The following is a 22,059-nucleotide window of genomic DNA, read 5'->3' as shown; positions in this document are numbered from 1 at the left end:
TTTTCAAAGAACAGACCATTCTTAGTCCACACCTAAGAAAGTGTAAATTTTTGAGTAATTCACACCAGGAAAGTTCTGAGTAAACTTCTTTATTCCTTGTAAATTCACAAGTTGCCTGACCTTTATAGGTATTTAGCACCCCTTTGTATTAGTTCTAAAAATAGGCATGGCTTAAGTATGGGTATAAGTACTTTTCATTGTTCAGAAAAGAGTTTACAACTTTATCTTCCCCTAGGGCAGACTTAAGTAGGTGAAGTAGAGTTCTCACATTCCTGATCTAAGTAGAGTTCACTGCCCAAATGGGGAATGGTCTTAATCCAATCTTATGAAGTAGGGTCTGGGAATTTTTAAGGTTCACAAAGGTAAGTAACTGACATGGGCCAGGATGGCACTATGTGGACAATGGGAAATGGAGGATTTGTGACAGAGGCTGGCATTAAAGGAAGAGTTTTCTTTTCATGGGGGGGAGGGAGGGGGCCCAGGAGGCTGAAGTCTTGAGGAAGGAGAAGGTTCCTTTCTGAAGAGCAGTTGGTCTCTCAGTTTGGGAGAAGCTGAAGAGAGAGGGTTGGTTAAGACTTTCTCCTGAGGGTTATCCACCTTTTTCCTGCTAGTGACTGAAAATCTTTCCCCCCAACATTTTCCAACTGAAAAGACTACTGAAGAGGAACCTGAGAAAGACATTTTTGAATCTCTGTCAGACTTTATAACTCAACTCCTGTTGCCCTGGGTCTGAACTGTGGTCAAGGGGCCAAACCCAGGATCAGTCAACCTATCTTTCAGGGGACTCAGGCTGCCAAAGTCTGAGTTCGCCCCAAACTCAAGGAGGGAGGGAAAAGGAGTTAATTAGAAAAGGGACCCCTTTCCCCCCATTTTCTTTTCCCATTCTTTTCCCTGCCAGCCATTCCTTTGTATTACCCTCATTGAATTGATTGGTATTAAAGTGGCTATCCTTTCCCAAATTTGAATCAAGTGTGAGTAGAAAATCTTAAAGAGGGAGGGAAACATTTAGGCTTTAGTAGTGGAGGAGGACAAGGGGGAACAAGAGCCCATCTGTAAGAGCAGCCATATCTGAAGAGGGAAGGTTGAAGGGGGAAATTCTTCAAAACCCCTCTCCTCTCTCTGAGAGAACCCTAAACCTCAGCTGTCTCTCCTATATCCTGTTTCTTTTATCACCCACAAACCTCCATTACAAATGGTTTCCATGGTATTCATTATTGGGACCTTTGGAAGTTTGGAAGAGATAGTACAAGCCATTTATTTTTTTAAATTAAATTAAAATTTTATTTTATTTAGTCAATTTAGAATATTTTTCCTTGGTTACAAGAGTCATATTCTTTCTCTCCCCTCCCCTTAACCCCTCCCATAGCCGATGTGCAATTCCACTGGGTTTTACACGTGTCCTTGATCAACACCTATTTCCATATTGTTATGTTTGCACTAAGGTGTGCATTTAGAGTCTACATTCCCAATCACATCCCCATAGACCCATGGGATCAAGCAGTTGTTTTTCTTCTGTGTTTCTGTTCCCAGTTTTTCCTCTGAATATGGAGAGCATCTTTCTCATAAATCTCTCTGAGTTGTTCTGGATCATTGCATTGCTACTACTAGAGAAGTCCATTACATTTGATTGTACCACAGTGTATCAGTCTCTGTGTACAATTTCTCCTGGTTCTGCTCCTTTCACTCTGCATCAGTTCCTGGAGGTCCTTCAAGTTCACATGGAATCCCTCCAGTTCATCATTCCTTTCAGCACAATAGTATTCCATCACCATCAGAGACCACAATTTTTTCAGTCATTCCCCAATCGAAGGGTATCCCCTCATTTTCCAAATTTTTGCCACCATAAAGAGGGCAGCTATGAATATTCTTGTACAAGACTTTTTCCTTATTATCTCTTTGGGGTACAAACCTAGCAGTTCTATAGCTGGATCAAAGGGCAGATAGACTTTTAGTGCCCCTTGGGCATAGTTACAAATTGCCCTCCAGAATGGCTGGATCAATTCACAGCTCCACCAGCAAAGTGAAAGCCATTTAGAATAAGAAAATTCCATATTTACTTACCTCTGTCATAGAAGGATAAGCACATCTCACAGCTTCCATTATCTGGAAATTAAAGTCACCTGGAAGTAAAGAAATAAGAGATCTGATCTTAAGAGTCAGAAAAACAAGTTCAAACTAGCCTCAGATACAAGGTACCTAGGGGCCCCCAGGCAAGTTATTTAACCTCTGTTTGCCTCAGTTCCCTGTAAACCTTAAAATTTCTTAGACTTATAAATGTTGGAAATTTCACCATTGGGAAATTTCATACTTGGAAAATTTCTTAGTGATAGTCTATTGGAATGTGAACCCCATTGGCATGGGAGGTTCCTCCTCCTTCCTTCTTAAGATTACTTTAGGACAGAAACCTTTTGCTGAACAATGGAAAGGGCTTTGACCTATGCTTAAGCACAGAACAGGAATTTCTTTGAGTCATGATTGATTTTAGAATTGATACAATAGAGATACTTGGAATGACAGAACCAAGTCTTGGAAATTGCAATCTGCACCCTACTCAGTCCTAACAGGATTTAGGAAGGGCTGCAGCATAGATCAAAATTTAATTATTCCAATCTCCACCCTACTCAGGGTAACAGGATTTAGGAAGGGCTGTAGCAAAAGATCAAGATTTAATTATTTGAGAATATGACCTCCAACAGACATTTGCAGCAAAGCCACAGACCTCTGGGCGGTCCTGGGTTAAGCTAGAGCCACCATTGGCACAGGGAAAATGATGGACAGTGATTGGTAGATGTGAGAACTGAGGGGAGGGAACTTGGATGGTTTCCTTAAAGATAGAGGGGTCTGAGGACTGAGGTTGTTGGTTGGAGAGTTTTGGCTCTGAGTGGTTGGAGAGGTGCTCTGAGAAGCTTGCTCTGAAGGAAGCTGAAGGTGGGGTCCCCGGAGACTGTTTCTCCATTTTGGTCACGTGAGTAATAGGGACTGATCTCCTTTCTTTGCCCCAGCTATCTAAGGGCTTGGGCCTTTTGGCCCAGCCTAAACAGAAGGGGTATTTAAGCCCTATTCCCTTCTCTACCCTTTCTCTCTCTCTCTCTCTCTCTCTCTCTCTCTCTCTCTCTAATTCCTTTCTTCCTCCTGTTTGTAATTAAACTCTATAAAAGGCTGACGGCTGACTTGAGTTTTCATTTAGGAATTACATAGCTGAATTCCTTGGCGACCTTAAATTAATATATATCAGTCTTTTAAAGTGATTTCCTTGTCACATTGTGGCTGACCACACGGGAGTCTAAAGAATTCTCTCAATAAACTTCTGAAATTCCTTGCCTTTTTTCTATACCGTCTCACCACTTAGTCCCTTTTAACACATTTTCTATTGAAAAATTTAAAGTATACTTTGTCTCCTGGTTTGATGTTGTGCAAATTGTAATCCAGGGGTACTGTTTGTTGTATCAAGCCCATTTTGTGCAACTCTGCTATTTTTGTTTGTGAAGCTTGTATATGTTTTGTTAATTGACAATCTCCACCTATGATTGCAATGTAAGCTGGTTTACAAGTCCTTCCTTGCCAAATTGCATGTCCATATAACATCTCAAATGGAGAGATGTGCAGATGTCCACTGGGTCTTGTTCTAAGATGGAACAGAACTAATGGTATAATGTCTGTCCATTTTTGGTGTGTTTCTGCACAGAATTTTCCTACCAATGTTTTGATGTCTTTATTTAATCTCTCCACTTGCCCTGAACTTTGAGGATGATACGGTGTATGGTATGTTGCTTGTATTCCTAGATTTTTTTTTATAAATTTCATTTAATATTGATTAAAGTGACTCCTATGGTCTGAGTCCAATTTTGTGGGAATCCCAAATCTAAGTATGACTTCTTTTAATAGGATTTTGACCACAAACACTGCATTGTTCTTTTTGGCAGGAAAAACTTCTAGCCATCTAGTCAGTCTGTCTATGATAATAAGGCAATACTGAAACCTTTTGTCTGTCAGCATATTGATAAAATCTATCTGTATGCCTTCAAACGGAGTATATGCTAAGGGACGACCTCCTAACACTTTGGTCTTATAAACTCCTTGAATGAACTGCATACAAATTTTACATTTTTGACACTCTTATGGCATATAAGGATATTCCTGGTACAGTCCAAAATCATCTTACTGAATCAATCACTGCTTGGGTTCCCTAGTGTGCTTCTGCATGTATTGCATTGCACACATGATAGAATAACATACTAGGCAGGATGGGGTTACCTAGTTGTGAAAACCATATACCCCTTATTTGTTTTGCCCCCAAGTTCTTTATCCATGATTGAATTTTCTGTTCATTGTAGGCATTAGTTAGATTGTCCTGCTCAACTATCGATAAATTCAATACATGTAGAGGTCCTTTTCTAGCTACAAATTTTGCTATGTCAGCTCTACAGTTTCCTAAGGACACATGATCTTTAGCCCCCATGTGTTATCTACAGTGGATTTATTATTGCCACTTCCTTGGGCAGTTGTATGGCCTCAAGAAGTTGCATTATGTCTTTGGCATACTTGATCTCTTTGCCTGCACTTGTCAAAAATCCTCTGTTTCCAAATTTCTGTTGTGGCATGAATTATTGAGAATGTGTACTGGGAATCTTTGTAAATATTGACCCATTTATCTTTCCCAATTTGCAAAGTTTTTAATAAAGCAAATAGCTCTACCCCTTGAGTGCTCACATGTTTTGGTAAGGATGCATACCATAATGTCTCTGTTTGTGTTACTACTGCGATCCGGTGTACCTTTCCCCATTAACTATCATGCTCTAACCATCTTTTAACTTGAGTGGATGAATGACAGGGTACCTGTCTGGCACCTGGGCTGGCGTATACAGGCAGAAGCTACCAAGGACTAGTTCATGAACATGGTGTATATGGGAGCACCTAGTTTTGACCTTTGTGTTCATGATGATGGCAAGCAATGGGAGTCATTAGATAAGGTTTTGTAAATAAAAGAAGTCACTGGTAACTTGGGGGGGGGAGGAGCAATTTCAGCCAAGCTGAGGGGCCTAAAATCACATGGGAAGGTACAGAAAAGAGTTTAGAGCCCCCCAAAAGAGGAAGAGTAAAGCTTAGCCCATGCCTTTGGCTCTCTGGTTCTGCAAAACTCCAGAATCTTTGCCAAAGGCTACCAGGAGTCCCACAACTGAAATGACTAAAGAAAAACAAATACATACCTAATATATGATCTCTAGAATTGAAGGACCTCAGTGTCGATCACCTTCAGAGAATGTGATTACACTCCTGAGTAAATAAAAAATACTGTTAAGGGGCCTGTCTGACTACATCTTAGACTTCCTTAGTCTGCCTAACCTTGGTAAAAATCCTGACAATTCTCCCAATAGGATTAAATGTTATCATACTGAGAAGGCTGGTGGCAAATAGCAGACACCACATAGGCAATCCCAAACCCCTTTCCAGGCTCCTTATACCTTGCCCACCTCCACTCTGACTCAGGGACTCTGGCCTCCTGGCTGATCCATGACCAAGGCCCTCCATCTCCTCACTCTCTTTCCAGGGTCTCTCATACTGGAATGCCCTCCCTCATACCCTAGGCCTCCTGGCTTCCCTCCTTTCTCAGCTCATACCTCACCTTTGGAAAACAAGCTTTTCCTGGTCCCTAAAACTAATAGAGCCTTCCCTCAAAGAGGGATCCCATCCATAATGCATATGGCTTTTCTAGACATACATGCTCACATGGTTTCTCCCCATTAAACTGTGATCTCCTTCAGGGCAGGGACTTTTTATTTCCTTTCCTTCACATTCCTAGTAGATTAGCTTAGTGCTTGGCACAGTGGAGCCACTAGCCAAATGTTTACTGTCTTGACCAAAGACTTGGTAAATGAGAGGATTTAGGACAATTTCTACTGTGATGACAACATTGCAAAGGACACCCTAAGTCTATTAGGATGACATTTCCTTAGCTCTGCTGGATTTCACCTTGGCTGATGGTCAGGTCTGAGGATGGACTACACTCACCTGATTGGGGTCTCTGGCTTCAAGGAGCCATTCTCTCTGGTTCCAGGATCCCTTGTTGGGCCAGGCTTTAATCTTCTTCAGAAAGAAGGATCTCCAAGGAGGGGAGACTTTCTCTTTGCATTTGTATAATTAGAATCTATTACCCTAAAAACTACGATCCCCAACAAAACTATGATTCCCAGCAAAACCATGATCCCCAGTAAAATTATGATTCCCAGAACCCTACTGTAAAAATAATAATGGTGAGCTGTAAAAATATGTAGCAGTCCACACCTGTCTAGGGGCAAGGGAAACAGTTAGTGTGTACAGATTGTCTTAGAAGAGAGCATGCTCAGTCTTGCACATGGCTGGGAAAGCCTCTGACCCTTGACCCCAACTTCCCACAGGTTAGGTGGGAAAACAGGTTTCTTTGTGCTCACCTGGCTAAGAGAAACCACACCTATACCTTGTCAATAACCAATGATAATCATCCCTATGTATTGTGTATATTTGCATATCAAAGAGATTAAATACAGCCACAGCAAGCTCCACCTTTCCTCTTCCGCTCTTCCTCTTCCTCTTGGATCTCAGCTCACACTGATGCCTGTCCTTGCTGGAGCTTGGCCATCTTTAATCCTTCTCTATCTCTCTCACCTGGGACCTGGCCTTTGGCCAGGCACTTTCTTTTCTCTATCATCTCTCCGACCTGTGTGGTATTAAGTTTGGATCACTGGATAGGTACAAGCCTTCTGAATAGTCCACTGATCGGAGCTTTGCTGTGGCTCATTGATAATTTATAAGGCCTGCATTTCTGACTCATTCCTGCCACCTCATATCTATAATTTGGCTCCGCCATCCCCCTCGTGATATCCAAAACTTCTATCCTTCCTCTATCTTCCTATCTTAAAGCTTCTCTCCCCTCGGGAAGCTTTAAAATAAATGGGGGGAAATTATGCAATTATAGGTTCAAAACTGTTGAGATATTTTTGATAGATGTAATCAAACGTATCTTCAGTGATACACTAAAGACTAAAGTGAAGCTCATAAATGAACTTCTCTTCAGAGCCAGGTGCAAGGATGCTAAAGAGAGTCTTGATATAAAAATAACATAGTTATTGAAAATATATAAGGATAAAAGGATTTCTAATTCTAAGGGATTCCAACTCCACCCAAATAAACTCCCTGGTTCTGCAAGGAACTGCTCCTCCTGTGTTTCACAGGCTCCATTAATCCTTCCTGATCTGACTAACCCAAATATATACTATTCTAAATAAACTAACAATATAATCCTTATACTTCTTAACTTCACCTTCAAGTTATAAAAATAACAATGGCTAGCTGGTTGAGTCTCAACAAGAATCAAGTTAGGACTCTGAGCCTTAAAAGACTCAGAGTCCAAACCAAAGGCCAGGGTTGGTCTTCTCAGAGCTAAATCAATCTATAAAAACTGCAATAGTTAGTCAGTAGTGTTTCCCAAGTTGGAAAAAGAAAACACTGAACTTCAAGTTTTTTAACAGACAGAGAGAAAGGCAAATATGTTACCTCCTCCAGCCCTGAGAGAAAGTCTCTCTGAGTATCTCTGCCAACTGTCAGAGACCAACTCCAACTGCCACTCCCAGAGAGAGTAACTGCCACAGGAAAACGATTACAACTGTCAACATTTGAAATTGACATGCTCTCTCAGCTCTGCTTCAAACTCCAATTCTTTCTCAAGCCAGCTTCTCTACTTCTTATCTCTAAACTAATAAAAAATACTTATTTTCTAATATCGTCCTATGATTCCCAGCAAAACTACAATTACCAGAATCCCACTCACTTCCTTTCATTACATGCTGATGTAGACAGGATATAAATTAGGTGGAGGTCTGTCTCTCTGGCCCTTTCCCTTCCTGTTGTGGCTTTGATGGAGTGGGACTTTTGAGCAGGTAGAAAAAACTTAGTCACATGGTTCTGTTTTGTCAGATAATAAACTTTACTTAAAGTACTGTACATTTAATATAAATCTTACACATTCCTATAGAGATCTACAAAGGCTGAGGTCTCAGAAGAGTTACAAAAGCTCTGGCCCTGACCTTAGAGGAGACTGAGCAGCAAAGGAGGGTAGCAGGCCTGTTCACCTTTAGAAATGAAGTTGATCTGAAAAAGAAGTCTCACTCTCTCTCATTCTCCTAAAGAGAGTCAAAAGGCAGAAGGGGACTGGGATGCTCCTTTTTCCTCCAATTTCTTTATAAGGGGAAGCAAACTTGAGAAGTGTTGTACCAAACACAGTCCCCTACGAGCCTCTAGACTCTCTTTCCCAAAAAGTGAAGAAAACCTGAGAGATGCCATGCCTGTAAAATCAATTTTTTGAAATTTATTTTTATTAAGCAAGTATAATAAAGAGTCCAGCCTACTCTTGAACAGCATATCCAATCAGAGCACGTTATGGGCAGAGAATTCCAGGTACAATATAAGGAAGATGATGCACAGTCGGGAAGAACAGTTGATAACAGTTGAGCAGATTATCTCAAGATGTTTCATAACAGAATATCCACATCATAGCTGATAACAAGGAACTCACAGAACAGAATGAGAGTTCTCATGGGCATAGGCTCTAAATTTTCAGTTGAATTTTACTCAAACTGCATAAACTTGTCAGCTTCCTAAAGTCATTAGTAATGCAGTGAAATTCACACAGGCACTTCCCTATGAGTAGCTAGATAATGGGGATGCTCCAGCAGGTCTAGATAATTGGCAAATTCACTTTCACAGCTAAGACCAAACAGAGCCTCAGTGACTCCCAACTCAAATCTCCCTCTGATACTATGGGTGAGATAAGCAGGTTGGACAACTATGACCCAATAGTAAAGATGAGGATGGTATTTCAGGACCTTTGGGATGTTATGAGTCCAGATAAGTCGTAAGGGCAGGGAGCAAGCCCAGGAGCCAGGACTGGAAAAGTGCCCTGATCCTGGCATAACTGGCAGACACTGACCAAGAGATCAGACAATAAAGATCAGGATCAATGTAAAGGGCCAGCCAGCAGAAACAGAGTACAGGAAGACATCCTCTCTCAGATCTACCTGGCACCTGCACATGTAAAGCCAGCTTCTAGAAGCCATAGAAAATTTAGTCCCAAGGGAAGAAGTGATCACACCTTGAGCCAGGACCTCACTATCTATGTCTCTTCCCCAAGCCCTGGTCGCCAAAATGATGAATGCGTTGGCCTCTGGCATGGCTCTTCTTTCCTTCTGACCTCATCTCAGGCCTTCAAACTCTACCCAAGAGCTAGAATTCCACCTGGGGCACATCCACCAAGCCAATCATCTATTAAAGATTCTGTTCCCCATTCCTCCTTCACTTCTTTCCTTTACTCTGCTCTCCAGTGTGGAATCTCTTATGTTTAGTAAGACTGGAGCTCTTTTAAATATTTCCACATTCTTTGTGTTCATAAAGATTTTTTTCAGTGTGGATTCTCTGATGTACAGCAAGAACGCTTTTCTGTGAAAGTCTTTCCACATTGATTACATTCATAAAGTTTCTCTCTTGTGTGGATTCTCTGATGTTTCCGAAGATCAGAGCTACTTCTGAAAGCCTTTAAACACTGATTACATTCATATGGTTTCTCCCCAGTGTGGATTCTCTGATGTACAGCAAGAACATCCTTCTGTGTGAAAGCCTTTCCACACTGATTACATTGATAAGGTTTCTCTCCAGTGTGGGTTTTCTGATGTTTATGAAGATCGGAGCTACTTCTGAAAGCCTTTTCACATTGATTACATTGATAAGGTTTCTCTCCAGTGTGGATTCTCTGATGTACAGCAAGAACATCCTTCTGCGTGAAAGCCTTGCCACAATGATTGCATTCATAAGGTTTCTCCCCAGAGTGGATTCTCTGATGTATAGTAAGCCTGGAGTTCTTTGTGAAACACTTTCCACACTGATTGCACTTAAAAGGTTTCTCTCCACTGTGGCTTCTCTGATGTTTATCAAGTATTGAGCTTTTTGTGAAAGCCTTACCACACTGATTACATTCATAAGCTTTTCTCCCAGTGTGGATTCTCTGATGTTGAGCAAGATTGCCTCTCTGTGTGAAAGCCTTTCCACACTGATTACATTCATAAGGTTTCTCTCCACTGTGGACTCTCTGATGTTTACGAAGATCAGAGGTACTTCTGAAAGCCTTTCCACACTGATTACATTCATAAGGTTTCTCCCCAGTGTGGATTCTCTGATGTACAGCAAGAACATCCTTCTGTGTGAATGTCTTTCCACACTGATTACATTCATGAGGTTTTTCTCCTGTGTGGATTCTCTGATGTTTAGCCAGTCTAGAGCTTTTAGTAAAAGTCTTTCTACATTGATTACATTCATAAGGTTTCTCGCCAGTGTGGATTCTCTGATGTGCAGTAAGAACATACCTCTGTGTGAAAGCCTTTCCACATTGATGGCATTCATAAGGTTTCTCTCCAGTGTGGATTCTCTGATGTATAGCAAGTCTGGAGCTCATTGTGAAAGCCCTTCCACACTGATTACATTCATAAGGCTTCTCTCCACTGTGGACTCTCTGATGTATAGCAAGAATGTATCTCTCCGTGAAAGCCTTTCCACATTGATTACATTCATAAGGTTTCTCTCCAGTGTGGATTCTCTGATGTACAGCAAGAGCATACTTCTCTGTGAAAGCCTTTCCACATTGGTGACATTCATAAGGTTTCTCTCCAGTGTGGATTCTCTGATGTTTCACAAGAATACCCCTCTGTGTGAAAGCCTTTCCACATTGATTACATTCATAAGGTTTCTCTCCACTGTGGATTCTCTGATGTTTAACAAGATTGCCCTTCAGTGTGAAAGCCTTTCCACATTGTTCACATTCATAAAGTTTCTCTCCAGTGTGGATTCTCTGATGTCCAGAAATCTTAGAGTTCCGGGGGAAGGTCTTCCCACCTTTATTACCTACAGAAAGCATTTCTCCAGGATGACTTTTTTGATGTCTAATGAGATCTGAACACCAAGTAGACGTCATTTCCCTTAGATTACCTTGATAAATGTGTATTTCAGGAGGCATTTCTCCAGGATAACTTTTTTGATGTCTAATAAGGTCTGAACTCCAGGTAGAGGCCACTTCCATTATATTATTCGGATGCATGTGCATTTCAGGAGGTTTCACAAGAAATTGAACAAGTTGTACCTGTTTGGGAAGGCATTTTCTATATTCACTGTCTTGTAAACAGTCATTTTCTAAGGTCATTTTCTTACACTGACTTAGGACTGAATACTGTGTGAATGTCATTGCAGTTTCATGAAATTCACAGTTACTCTTTGGATGTGTAGCTGTCTTGATATAAGAGTCAGAGTTTTCTTTCAAATTGAAGTCAGGGTTCTCATCATTCATAAATCTTTGCTGACCAGATCCTTCCACAAAAATGCTCAGCTTTGTAGTCATCCCATTCACTTCAAATCTGGTCTTTGCATCTGAAGAAAAGAAATAATGACACATACACAGAAAGACATACACAGATATATAAGTTCTTTCCTCTGATGGCAGAAAGCAAACTGATATTTATTCTATTTCTCCAGTAAAAAGAAGAGTTTCCAAACTTCAAGTGTGAGAATCAGCTTTTTGATAAGCTCTTTGGTCACATCTATAAAACAGTTGATTTTAGGAGTATCTTTACATACAATAACATGGGAATCTAACAACAGACCTGACAAAAATAGGCCCAGAATTCTCATAACACTTCACAACTCAGGCCAGGAACTCAGAATGTTGAAGTGACCTGATTAATCTCCCTGTAGCTAGGAGGTTTTTCATGAGATTAAAAAAACTGGACAACTCAAACCCTGTGATTGAGAATTGTTAGAAGTAGGAGAGGTTATATAATGAGTTTGGTCTGAAGGGGAGAACTGCAGGTGGATAAAGATTCTAGAATATGAAAGGGTTGGGGGTGAGGGGTCAGACAGTTAACTGAGGTTTTTAGCAGTCTCTCTGGAGGTTTCTGGAGAGGTTGGCTGCTTTTCCTTAGTGGCCAATTCTATCCTAATCTCCCACCCTACCTGCTGCCTTGCTGCTGTCAGGTGTGTTCCCTTGTGATCCTGAATATCTGATTACCATACCAGGTTGGGTTCCTTTTGGATCCAGGACCTCTCCCTGGGCCCTGCCAAATTGCCATAGACCACTACCTCTAATAACATCTAAAGGGGGGGGGGTGTTAGTGCATATTTAGGGACTGGGATTTTTTTAGGTCAGAGAGGTGAGGTCAGTATAGTTCAAACTCTTTGAAGACTTCCTATGAGGGAACACATTAGATCTGGGAAATTGTAGGTAGTTTGCATTAGTATTAGGGTTATCCCAATTCCCATTTATCCTTTCCCATTAGAATAAATATAACTTCCCTCTTATTAAGTGGTTTGTGTATGTTAATCTCAGATCAGGCTGTCTGGACTGGACTCTGTTGGCCTTCCCAAACTACAGTTAACATCTTAATACTGGCCCAATCCTAGCTATCTGGTCCCATCCCCTATACCACTCTCTTACAGCATGCTCTCTCCACAGTATGAGTCTTTCTTGACTGTACTTTCTATCTTTCCTTTAAATGCCTCTTGTGTATCATATTTCTAACTTTTACAACCTCAGTTAATGCTCCTAATATTCTGTTCTGATCAGTTTGGATGCATTATGTGGCTATTCTCTGTAAACTTCATATTCTAAGCTCAAAAACAGATTTACTCTTTTTAAATGTTATCCAATAATTTTCAATGTTACATCTAAATTTTCTTCTATTTAGAACCAAAGGTATTAAGCCATTTCCTGTACATTTACTCAATATTCAAATTATTTCATTATCTATCATAAAATATTTCTATTACTCTATATTGAGTTCATCATCATTCTCTCAGGAAGTAAACAGCATGATTTAGCACTGGTCCTCTTACCCCATGTCACTTTAGTGATTCATGAAATCTTGGAAGTTCAAAATGATGTTGAATAAGTTTTGTCTTATAATTCTTTAATGGTACCTTAGGTGGTAAAGAACTACTCAGTTTGATTACCAATATATTTTTCCCCAGGGACAACAAACATATGCGTTTTTGAAGTCTAATAGGTTTCTTTGAGGAGTGATTCTAAGCCATCACAGACATAAAATAGAATGGATATTCCTGCAGCAATTACACCAAATGATGACCCCCTCTAGCTAAGTACAACATACCGTTTTGATTTCTCCATTGGTCCTCAAATTGTTTCCAAATCACCATATCAATCAGACATACAAATGTAAATCTATTCCCCTGGATGGTCACAGGTATTATGTCCATACCTACATTTACTTGAGAGGCACTGCACAAGAATAGCTGCCTCATTCCAAGGTTACCTTGCAATCTCCTCTCCTCACTGAAAGAGAATTTAAACTCCCTTTATCTATTTTTAGTTAATCAATCAAGAACCTGGAATGCCCCACCTTTGACAATTAGTCATTAACACTTAGTAAGAACCTAAAAGACCATAAGCACTGCCACACACATCCCTACACACAGTGCTAGGCGAATTGGGAGATTGTGATTAATATCACTTTGTTGCCTTTAAGAAGCAGAGCAGATTGTTCTTGTCTTACATGACTTTAAGAGGTCTATCATAAAAGAGAATTCAGTTGGTTCTGGAAGCAGTTTCTCTTACATCTCTTACATCCTTGGGAGCAGAGTTCCTGAATCATTCTCTGAGACAAAGATCAGTTAGTTATTTTGAGTCAGTTACTTTTGAGAGTTTGGGATACATCTACAAATTTGAGTTAGTCTGAATCTGGAGAGCTTTTCTCCTGGAGGGAGAAGGAGCTGTCAGAGGGGCTCTATTGACCCTCTCTGACTTGGGAGCAAGGCCTGCACCAGCGTCTCTCTGCCAAGAGATTCTGACAGTTATATCTGACAGTTTGATTTCATATATTACTTTAAGGAGGTTAAAGAAGATTTTATTAATTAGTGTAGAATAGTTAGATAAAGAATATTATTCTAAGATAGTGAGAGTAAGGTTAAGGAGGTCTGCTCTGTCAGACAAGAAGAAACTACAAAGCAAGCAGTTAGATCTTAGGGAGTTGCTTTAGAAATCTAGACATAAGATTAATAGATATAATTCCTATTCCCCATTTCTTATTTCCTCTCTCTACCTCCCCTCATAGTGGTAGTATCTCAGTGACCGAGAATGACTATTGTCTTTGTGCAGTTTCATCTACGGTGTACCCTCATGTGGCTTTGGAGTCCACAGGCTGAGGCGCAGAGTTTGTGGCACATGGGGCATGGAATGCCAGTTGTTACGGGAGGTGCGGTTGTGGCCTGGTGTTGGCCTTCACGCGCAGCGACAAGACATCGTTCATCTTCAAAGGTGGCGGCGGCATGGTTAATGTGGGTTCGCCAGCTGCTTCTGTCAGAGGCAGCAGGTTCTAGTTGCTTTGGTGTAATGCCAGCCCACTTCAAGTTTGACTTTAGCTGATCCTTGTATCTTTTCTTTGGTCGGCCTTGTTTCCTGAGTCCAGCTGACAGTTCACCATAGAATACCTGTCTTGGTATTCGCTGTGGGTCCATGCGGATGACGTGTCCAGACCATTGTAGCTGGGTTTTGAGGACCATGACTTCGATGCTGGTGGAGTTGGCTCTGTCGAGGACTTCCTGGTTGGTGATTCTGTCCTGCCATCGGATCCTCATGATTGACCGGAGGGAGCACTGGTGGAATTGCTCCAGCTGTTTCATGGGCTTCCGGTATAGTGTCCATGTCTCGCAACCGTACAGGAGCGAGCTGAGGACCACTGTGTAATACACTTTGAGCTTCATCGCAGTGCTTACACCGCTGTGTTGGAGGACTTTGGAGCGCAGCCGCCCGAGTGCCTGGCTGGCCTTTTGGATCCTGGCATTAATCTCATGGTCTAGGGACCCGTCATTGGCGATGGTGCTGCCCAGGTACTTGAAAGTGTTGACGTTAGAAAGCTGCGTGCTGTCGATTGTAATGCATGGCTGGTTCGTTGGCCTCCCTGGTGCAGGTTGGAACAGCACCTCTGTTTTGCTGAGGCTGATAGTCAGGCCAAACAGTTTTGTTGTGGTGGAGAACCTGTCCACAATGGTTTGAAGATGATTTTCTTGGTGGGCCATGAGAGCACAGTCATCTGCGAAGAGAGCTTCCAGGATTAGTATCTCTGTTGTTTTTGTTTTTGCAGTCAGGTGCCGAAGGTCGAATAGTGAGCCATCCAGTCAGTATTTGATGTAGACGACCAGGTCTAGATCCATCACAGCATGTCGTAATACTTGGGTGAAAAATAGGTTGAATAGTACCGGAGCGAGGACACAGCCTTGTTTCACATCATTGGAGATGTTGAAGCGATCGGAAGTCTCTCCACCAGATAGGACTTCCCCTGTCATGTCGACATGAAAGAGCTGGATCAGTTTGATGAATTTTGCTGGGCAACAGAGCTTGCTGAGGATCACCCACAATGTGTCCCTGTTCACTGTGTTGAACGCCTTTGTCAGGTCAATGAAGACAATGTAGAGACTTAGGTTCTGCTCAAGGCATCTTTCCTGCATTTGCCTCACCGTGAAGACCATGTCGATGGTGCTGCGATCTGGTTGGAAGCCACATTGTGATTCAGGCAGGTTCTGCTCTGAAACAGATGACAGGAGTCTGTTGAATATAATAACACAGGCGAAGATGTTTCCAGCAGTGGAGAGTAGTGAGATGCCTCTGTAGTTGTCACAGGCTGCTCGTGAGCCTTTGTTCTTGTATAGGGCTACGGATGGAGGCATCTCTGAGTTCTGGGGGCATGTCTTCCTCCTCCCATATGCTGGTCAGCACTATGTGGAATGCCTGGAGCGCCTTTCCATTTAAGGCCTTGTACACCTCAGTTGGGATCCCGTCTTTACCAGGTGCCTTGCCTGCACTCATTTGTTTAATGGCTTTTTGGACTTCCTCTATTGAAGGAGGGACATCAAGTTGTTCAATGGTGCAGTTTTGGGGGATCTGGTCAAGGGCACTTTGGTCGACTGAAGAGGGTCAGTCGAGAAGCTGACTGAAGTGTTCTTTCCACCTGTTGCTGATGCCTTTTTTATCTTTTATGAGAGTGTCACTGTCAGAGGATAGCAAGGGAGTGGTGGTGGGTTTTAATGGCCCATAGACAGTCTTGAGGGCACTGAAAAATTGTTTGTAGTTTTTCATATCAGCAAAACGCTGGATTTCTTCTGCCTTTTTTTCCCACCATCGGTCTTGCATCTTCCTGATCTCACGCTGCACTGTGGCTTGGAGAGACTTGAATCTGTCCTTTTTAGGAGCAGAGTTTGGGTTATTTTGCCACTCCATAAAGGCTTTGTTCTTTTTGCTCAATAGATCTTCAATAGCAGTATTGTTCTCGTCGAACCAGTCCTGGTGGTTGCATTGTTTGGGGCCTACGACTGCCTTTGATGTTTCCTTCACTATGTCTCTGAACTGGTTCCATTTCTCGGTTGGGCTTCCAGTGAGTGGTCCCTTGGCAGACAGCTTGTCGTCCAGGCAGGACTGGAATGTTTGCAAATAAGATGGATCTCTAAGACGACTCACGTTGTAAAATGCGTGAACTGTCTGGGCACGTTTTGGATGGCGAGGCGCAATGCGCATTTGAAGAGTCACTCTAACCAATCAGTGGTCTGTCCAGCATTCAGCTCCTCTCATGGCTCTGGTGATCTTTACATCCTGGATGTCTCGCCGGCGTACAATGATGTAGTCAATGAGATACCACTGTTTTGATCGTGGGTGCATCCACGTTGTTTTATATTTGTTCGCCATTCTGAACACAGTGTTCATGATGGTGAGTTCGAACTCTGAGCATTTGCTGAGTAGCAGTAGGCCGTTGTTCATTTTTCCCACGCCGTGTTTGCCGAGCACTCCTTTCCATCTTTCATGGTCCTGGCCAATGCGGGCGTTGAAGTCTCCCAGTAGTATCAGCTTGTCATTTGTGGGCACTGAGTGCAGGACGGCACTCAGGTCAGAGTAGAATTGCTTGATGGTCTCCTCTGTGCTGGTCAGTGTCGGGGCATATGCGCTGATGAGTGTGGCATACCGGTCTTTGCTGAGAGGCAGATGGATCTTCATGAGCCTCTCGCTGATGCCCACAGGCAAGTCTGGCAGCTGTTTGAGCAAACTGGTCTTGATAGCCAGGCCAACACCATGAATTCTGTCTTCATTTGTGGCTCTACCTTTCCAGAAGAAGGTGTATCCAGTGGGGGTTCACTGAGTGATCCCTCTTCTGGTAGTCGTGTTTCACTTAAGGCTGCGATGTCGATGTTATATCGCGCCAGTTCTTTACAGATTAGAGCTGTTCTTCTCTCAGGTCTTGGGGTATTCTCTCTATCAAGTAATGTTCTTTGCTCCTAGTAGAAGTTTCTTTGTATTTTGTTTCTTTTGATTTCGACCACTTAAAGGGATGACACGCCAGCCACAGTGTGCTGACCGGGTGTTTGTAGGGCAGGCAATGTTTGGGACACCTTTTCTAGTCCCCTCCCTTGATTAGGGTGAGCAGTGCTGTCCTAGAGAGGGCTGCTCAGTCGCCCAGGATGCTGCTGAACGTCCCTGCTGCCCACAGGGCCGAGTGACCACTGGTCCGTGGGCCACCTACGTGCAGGATCGTGACTACAACTGCCAGTGGTCACCTCCACCTGTTGCGTCGCCACTCCCCCATCGCCGCAGGTCTTGAAGAAGGTGGACGGGGTCAGGATAGATGAGTGTGCACAAAGATACTTGTGTGTGAAAGAGATTTAAGTGGAAAAGTCGATGCACAGAGACAGTCCCACTCTCTCAGCGTTGGAAACCTGAGTCCATTGGCATAAAAAATTGTTACGCCTGGAGACTTCCTCAGCTGCATTGGATGGCCGTGTTGTCTTTTGTGCTCCAACACGCCCTAAGCACTCCACAGTGCTTTGCTGCATCGCCATCTCAGCCATTGAACCTTCTTATTGGTTTCTTTCGCCTCTTCCGCCGAAGCAGTCTTCATATAGTCTCCCCTCATAGTACAAAATAAATAAGGATTATACGAAATTGATTCTGGCCTTCCATTCACCATCTACAAAATAGTTAAAATACATCAGCTTTAGTTTTATCAATACCAGCTTTAGTTTCAATATAACAGTGAAGAAGGGGCAGGAAATGATATGGAAAAAGAACTATAAAAAGTCCTGAACTTCCTGTCTAAGTGACTTCTCCTTGAATCTTCTCCTTGGGAGTACTTCTTTGGAATCTCTGCTCCTTTGGATCTTCTCCTGTAGGCTTCTTCTTTGGAGGATGGTTCCCAGGGGCTTTAAGACTTTGGTTTCAACTTGGAGCTTTTAGCCCTTTGATTGGAGTTTTTGGCTTTGGGACTTTTGACTTTAGCTTTGGAGCTTCTTAGAATCAGGACTTTCTTGTTAGGTTCATTGCTGCCTTGGTGAGCTTAGCTCACGAGTTTTTCTGCATTGGGACTTTGCCTCAATTCTGCTCTGCTTGCTGGTTAGTGACTAGGATTAGCACATAGAGACTGGAACTCTGTTGGGGAGAGAGCTTCATTTCACCAGATCAGCATTTAGGGTAGGCTATTCAGTCTCCTTACCTTTCCCTTCCTCATCTCCCTCCTTTTACTAATATTCCCATTAAACAAAATTGTTAAAAGCTGCTAACGATTTTCCTGACTTAAGGGATAACAATCAGTGACCACTTTTTTATAACTCTCTTATTTAGTCAAAACACCAATTTAATCATTATGCTCTGGGACCCTGGTTGTTCTTTTGTGTTCTTTTGCCTTGTGGGTGAGCTCTGGTGAGATTCTTTGAGATCTTTTGACACCTTGGTGGATCAAGCTCTTGGACTGCTCAGCGTCTTTCATGGCTTCGGATTTCAGCTTGCTGATTTGGGCTTTGGATTCTGGTGAGGATTCGGCTTTCTGCATTGAAGACTCAGGCTAAAGAGGCAAAGAGAGATACTTACTTGGTTGAGACTCTTGCCTCCTTCATGTGAGAGACTGCTTTTGCATCTCAGCCTCTTTGGTATTTGGTTGTTGAAACGCTTGGCTGGAGACTCCCTCATGGGCTGGTGAGATTCACATTTGTGGTCTGGAGACACTCAGACCTGGACTTAGGGTATTTTTATCTAGGCAATATTTTCTACCTCCTTCCTACACTTCCCTCTCTTACTATCACTATTTTTCTGTAATAAAGCTACTAACAGTCTCATGACTTAATATTTAATTATTATAAATGGTGACCACAACTCTTTTTAATTCTTATATTTGTCAATCCCAAATTTCTTTTGTGTGAGTTGTATAAGCAAGGACATAAGATCTCCAAAGCAAAGTTTCTGTGGTGCTTGCCTAGAGCTGAATATTTAGGGTTCATACTATCTGGGGATTGTAGAAATATTTCCCAAAAGTGAATTGCTGACATTCAAAAACTGAGTGCATGAATTTTATTAAATTGTTGTGAAATTTTTGATAAATTTGGTTTTTCTGTATTAGCTTTAGAATAACATTTTATTCTTTGTAACAACTATTTATGGAAAAAGTTTTACATTTTGCATTTTATATTTTGCATTTAGGGATTTTATTATCATATTTTCTATTTTGAATTTTGAACTTTTTATTCTTGTTTTTGCAAATGTTTGCATTTTGATTCTGATCTATGTAACTGTTTATTATAATTCCCTTTCCTTTCTTTCCCTAGTTTGATTTCCCTAGTGTAAGGTAGTGCATAGAAGTAGGATAAATAGATAAGTGTAGCTTGTTTGTTACTTTGGGTAAGTATAATAGAATAGGATTGCAATAAGGGGCATTTATATATTTATTGGTGAGCAAATAAAAAAATGGTTTTTCAAACATTTTACTTTTTGCTGAGAGGGTGGAATGTAATGGTAGAAATTGTAGAAATATAAATAAAGTTAAGTATAGTTAGAAGTTGGTTTGCAGAGGCTAGCATGACCACATGCTAAGAACTCTAAGAGAGAGATTCTGGAATGTGGAAGGAGATTTTGAAGCAGCAACTGCCAACTGTGTTCTTCCTGGCTGGGAGCTCAGAGAGGAAGGAGCTTTTCTCTTCTGATCCTTTTTATACCAGCCTGTGAGTGAAAGAAGGGAAACCTTTTGATTTCTCTTGAAGTATCTTTCCTCACCAGAAGAACCATCCTAGAGAAGATCATACAGACTCTCAAAACCCTGACTAAAGCATCGTGGCTCAGAGGCAGTTGTGTGAGGGCTGAGGATCAAACCTCAGACCTGACCCAGCAGGGATTGAACTCCAACATACAGAGTTCATCCTTAACCTGCCACATCCTGACAATCCAACAAAAGGGAGGATTTATAGTGTCAGGTAGAATAGAGAGGGTTTGGGGGGTTTTAGCAAGAGCCAGGAAGGGTTTGTAGGGAGCCTTAAGAGAAAGAATTCTCCATGTGGAGAGCATAGAGGGAAGAGGGGGAGAGAGAGAATAGTGGTTAGAGGGCATCCTAAATCCTCAATCTTCCCTTCCTATCTCTTCATTAAAAATAAACCTATTAGGTTTTTTTTTTTTTTTAAACAACTGCTTGGGAAAACTTAGTTGCAGCTAGCCCAATGTAGTAAGGAAAGAACTGCTTTACTGCACTAAAAGGGAAACTGAGGTATCATCCATACACCACAGTGTACCCTCTATTTCTATCCTCTATTTCAGGAAGACTTTGCTGGGGCCTGAACCAGACTTCACCAGAGTAGGACATGGGACTGTTAAGCTTGTTAAGGCTTTGTCCCCTTTCTCCATTTCCTACTTTCACTTTTTCTACCTCATTTTAAATTGTATAATTGAAAATCTATTACCCTAAAAAAAAAGAACTACATTTCCCAGGAGCTCACTGACTTCCTGTCCTTATGTACTTCCTTTAGATAGGGGATATTAGGCTGGGATATGGAAGATCCCACCTCTTTACTTCCGGTCCTGAACTTGGTGGTGGTAAGGAGGGTGTTTGAACTGGCTGATCAGTCATGGGCATGTGGTCTTTATTTTGTATCCTCTTTATTCCTTGATTTCTAATGATCATTTAATAAATCCCTTAAAATATATTTTTTATTATTGAGATTTTAATTTTTATAAAATAAAAGTTGCTAACAGTCCTTTTGATTTAGGGGCTAATATTTTATTAACAGCGACCACTTTTTATAACTCTTGTATTCAATCAAAACCTAAATTGAATTTAAATCTTACATCCTCAGACTCCTTCAGATGATATAATCCAGGGCGATGGACTTAACCTATCCCTCCAAACCAAATTTTTTCAAAGCCAAGATGTAGGTAAGTTTCCATTAACTTCAGGTTGGGAGACCCCTACTCCATTTAGCTTAGCTGAATGTTCTACGTAGCTCACTCATATAAATGGTGGTGTCTGTTTGTTTGTCTCCTGTTTAAGGCAAAAGGACCGAGGCTCTCATTAATAAAAGTTAAATACAACATAGTTTAAAAGAAGTCAGAGAAATACGACAAATTGATTAACAGGAAAGGAAAAAATTTTGTCCTATTAAATACTGTTTAACATCTACCTATTAATATAAATTTGCTAAAACAGGAAGTAGCTTGGTAATTCTGTGAGTTGTTAAGAAACTCAGGCTGAGAGAGAGAGAAGTTGGATAGATCTGCTTTGGTTTCCTCACTGGCCTCCTTCTGAACTTAGCCAGGATCCTCCTTTCTGATGTGGGAACTATGGCCAAAACGAATTTAAAAGTCATTATTAGATTAGGGTTGTAGGCATGGATGGTCTCAAAATTTGCTATTTCAAACAAGGCACCCTCAGGATTTTTACTTTTAGTTAGATCAGTGAAAGGAGAACTGTCAATAGGAAAAGGGATGCCTAAGGAATGACATAAAAGTTTAAAAAATATTAACAAATTCAATAATTGGATATGGTAAAAATTTGAGACTCTTGACCCTTATACTCTGGACAATTTAGAGAATTTTCTAGAACAAAATCATAGTGCAAATTGGGAACAGATGAGATATTTAGAATGTTTGAGAGCCTTGGCTACCTTAAATCCTGAAGAAAGTAAACACAAAGACCTTGTTAAATGTCAATCTCTGTACTCTATTTTATCATATACAAA

General features: G+C 41.5%; 1 pseudogene; it reads right to left on the bottom strand.

Moving 5' to 3' along the window:
- The window catches only part of LOC103105110 (zinc finger protein 420-like), a 54,421-nt pseudogene that overhangs the window by 3,171 nt on the left and 29,191 nt on the right, over window positions 1–22,059 (bottom strand).

Source organism: Monodelphis domestica, chromosome 4 (assembly GCF_027887165.1).
Source record: "Monodelphis domestica isolate mMonDom1 chromosome 4, mMonDom1.pri, whole genome shotgun sequence".
NCBI lineage: Eukaryota > Metazoa > Chordata > Mammalia > Didelphimorphia > Didelphidae > Monodelphis > Monodelphis domestica.
The sequence above is the reverse complement of the archived record's forward strand: the minus strand, read 5'-3'. Positions and strand labels throughout refer to the sequence as shown.